The sequence below is a fragment of the Centruroides sculpturatus genome, unplaced genomic scaffold (genome assembly GCF_000671375.1).
Source record: "Centruroides sculpturatus isolate CEXI.00-Female unplaced genomic scaffold, Cexi_2.0 scaffold2174, whole genome shotgun sequence".
Classification (NCBI taxonomy): Eukaryota; Metazoa; Arthropoda; class Arachnida; order Scorpiones; family Buthidae; genus Centruroides; species Centruroides sculpturatus.
In genome coordinates, this window is record NW_019386911.1 from 22,610 (window position 1) to 26,428 (window position 3,819).

The 3,819-nt window shown below is 38.5% G+C and overlaps 1 long non-coding RNA gene across 1 annotated transcript; it reads left to right on the top strand.

Moving 5' to 3' along the window:
- Positions 1-1,713: 1,713 nt before the first annotated feature.
- Positions 1,714-3,457, top strand: LOC111615918. Its single transcript, XR_002755160.1, has 4 exons — positions 1,714-2,139; positions 2,246-2,371; positions 2,455-3,032; positions 3,423-3,457. It is a non-coding gene; the product is annotated as an uncharacterized LOC111615918 (long non-coding RNA).
- The last annotated feature ends 362 nt before the right edge of the window (positions 3,458-3,819 follow it).

Below are 3,819 nucleotides of genomic sequence, written 5' to 3' on the forward strand. Positions count from 1 at the left end.
GTCCTTTCTTCTTCTTTGGGAGTTGGGCAGGAGTCAAAGGGCCCGCCGGGTGGGAAGAGCGCTTATTTGACGTGGACGCGGTCAAATCCTTGTCCACACTCGGCTCACGGAGGGAATCCTGAGTAGGGTTAAGCGGGATAGGTTGAATGATCGAGCGAAGAAGACTTCTCCACTACGGATTCCAATTTGGAAATACGTTTGGTTAGAATCAAAATGTCACCTGTCTGTCCAATAGTAGAAAGAGCTGGCTGTTTTTCACAACGAGGGGTCCTCTCGGATGGTTTTGGTGGAAAGTTGAGACCACTCTTGCATATGATTTTGGGGAGTTGCTCTGCGAGCGCTTGGCTTCTAGATAAGAACAGCGCTGGATGGCGCTGAATTTTAGCAGGCGTGCCTCTTGCTGATAGGCTGGGCAGCGGAGAATCCGCAGAATGTTTTCCTCCATAACACACACAGCTGGCCGCAGCGGCAGTACATGTGACCGGGTCATGGTCAGCCCCGCAAGTAATACATTTGCGGCGGCCGCGGCATGTTGTGGACGAGTGGCCACAATTCAGGCATCGCCTGCATTGGCGTGGGCGAGGAATATATCGCTCACAGTGGTATCGTTGGTAATAGATAGTAACGGATTCCAGCAGGGAAGAACTGGCCACTGAGAAGTAAACCGTGGAGCTAGGCTCGATGTTATCCCCGTCCCGTCGTGTAAAACGACGTATCTCTAGGATTGGAAGGTGGGAATCCGAAAGTATTTTGTAAATTTCTTGGACTGTAATCGACGGGTCCACCCCACGAAGGAGATAAGCGGTTTGGGCACAGTCCGGGGCCAGACGGCCACGGACTGGTATTCCGGCAATATCGGGAATATGAAGAGCCGCCTCTGCGGCTTGGTGATCCCGAGTTTTGATAATTAGAAGACCACTACGGGAGTAGCGGACATCTAGCAGCAATTCCGGTCGGGGAAAATGCAGTTTGAGGGCCGCGTGGAGCTCGGCCGGACGAAGACGTCGGAGAGGTCCCTGTCCTTCTAGAAAAATCGTATAGATTTGGTCCGAAAAAAGAGACGAACGGATGGAGAAGAGTTTCTCCAATTCCGACAGAGGAAAAGTAAATCTTAATTCGTCAGAAGTAATGGGTGCTTCCCATCCCGATGGTGGCTTTCCAAGGCGCTTGGGCGAGGGCGACGCCAATACCTAGTCCGGAGGATAAGACACTCCGGCAGAAAGAAAGAGGAAAGCTCCTACCTGGACAGAGAAGAGATCAAAGAAGACCAGAAGCTAAAGAATAAGGTACTGTAGTAAAGTCGACGAAAGTCGCAGGAAAGAGTTTCTTAAAAATCACTGAAATCGAAAAACGAAATGAGCACACCAAGATGGCAGTTGAATTTCGCGCCTTTCGAATAGTTCAAACGAAATATAAGTCAACTTACTAGTCATCAGAGAAAGGAAATGAATTTCCTATCAAGGTCGTAAGTTTTTAACATCCACTGAATCGAAAATTTGTTAAAATTACAAAAATTTAATTTCTATTCAAATATAAATCGTTCTTTCTCTTCCTAATTTCTTTAAAAATGACGTCTCTTTAATCTGGATTCTCACAATTATTTTCAGAAATTTTATACCCACAAATTGTGAAAAAATAATTAGACATTATTGAATTTTAAATATTAGATGGCGCCACTTTCTTTTTTAAATTGGCAGTTAGGACGAACAAAGATCAACAATGCACTTGCTGGATTTCGGTTAGAGAAATGGCAAAGTTTGTTCTTATTATAAGTACTGAATAGATTCAAAAATTGTTTTCCGACGAGCTAAATCTTTTACGGACAAATCGAAGAAGACGTCTCATTTGAGTGTTTAATTGGTGTTCGTATTTAAGCCATCGTCTTGGGATTGGTTCTTACCACGTCACTACCAAAAACAAGAGGAAATAAATAGGTTTAATGCACGAATCTTCGCTCGTTACTAGTGACGTATTTCTGTTTTGGTTACAGAAAAAAAGTCGACAGAAGTTTTATTCTACTCTGTTGATAATCCACGATTGTTTGCGTCCGAGAAGACAGAGAGGGTGAAGATTGTGTTGTCATTTCAGCCGTACGACAAAATGCATGCAAGCATTTGGAATTCTCGTCCTCACAGGCAGGTTAGTCCTTTTGTCGACCCTTTGACTGTCGCCATTATATTTCGACAATCGATAATCTGGGTGTAGAATATTTTAAATTTAACATAATTAACATTCTTGATTAAAGGAGAAAACCTCGTTGACGATTTCATCAGAAAGAAAAAAAAAACAAGGAAGATTTTAACGAAGCGGAAGAGGAGACTTCTCAGGTAACATTTGATGATGTATGGAATTCTCGTTCTCGTGGACTGTGGTAACAAGTATTCTGATATTTTCTGTGTCTTTCTTGTCTGAACTTTACTAAATTAGTAAGTATATTTTTACTTTTTTCCTAAGGTAATTTTAAAAACACTTTTCAAGAAACGATTGAGTTTGTATAACTTTTATTTCTGCAATGAAAGCTGTAAAATAGAAAGACCGAAGGGAAGTTAATTCTTCATAAAATACATTTATACCTAATTTTCTTATTTTTAAAATTTACAGATAAAACTAATTTGAATTTATTTCATACGTATAAATATATTGTTCCTAAATAAGAAACATCAATTTTGAATTCGTTTCATTTTTCAGGTTTTAAACCGAGCCGTAATTTTATGGTCTGAAATGAATGTGCAAGGAAGAATTTCTAAAATTACTAGTTTAAGTTTGAAATATTTAAATTTAATTATCTTAGAAAATAATGTGTAACGATATTCTCGTATCTGATTTCATTCGGGACTTTTTTGTTACTTTCAGATTCACTACCCGTCAATCAAAAACATTCCTGTTAACTAAATGAAGAATAGTTTCTAGAAAAACATAAGAATAGTCGATGGATGTGTTGGACTTCTGTCGTTAACGGAACACTAAAATTGAAGCCAGTGTTGTGATATCATTACAAGAATATATCAACAAGGAAAACATCGTTCATGCGAGTGAAGAAGAGAAAAATCATTGAAAATATTTAAACATTTTTTTCAAATATATATTTTTGTTTTTGCAAAATACTCTGTATATAAATTTTCAGGAAAAATGTATAAATTACATTTGTTATTAATTTGTAATATTGTTTTAGTGTGTGGGTAATATTTGTGAACAGTTAGTATTTCTAGTGTAATGTTTTCCTTTGTATAGATTAAACCTTTAAATTTTATTCAAAGGAAATTATCACAAAAACAAAAATTCATTTTCTATCTGCATCCTAAACATTAACAGTACTTTTAAAACAGTGTGATTTAAGTTTAGATATTTACTTGAGAATAAATTGAAGAGAGTTTTGGTCTTTAAACATTGCTTTTACTATTTTTATTTATCCTATTTTACAGGTTCAAACATTGAGAAGAGAAAGAATGGGAAGTATCAATGTGACAGTTGCAAGAAAATATTCATTTCGAAGCGAGGATTTGTATGTCATCGAAGGATTCACAGTGGAGAAGGACTCTTGTCTTGCAAATTCTGTAATCGTCGGTTCAATCAATCCAGCAATCTTCGTACCCACGTCAACACTCACACCGGAGAAAAACCCTTTACCTGTGATCATTGCAAACGGAGTTTTACACAGAAAGTAACTCTGATTGAACATCTGCGAACTCACACAGGGGAGAAACCCTTTACCTGTGATCATTGCAAACGGAGTTTTGCAAAGAAAGGAAATCTGATTGAACATCTGCGAACTCACTCAGGGGAGAAACCCTTTACCTGTGATCATTGCAAACGGAGTTT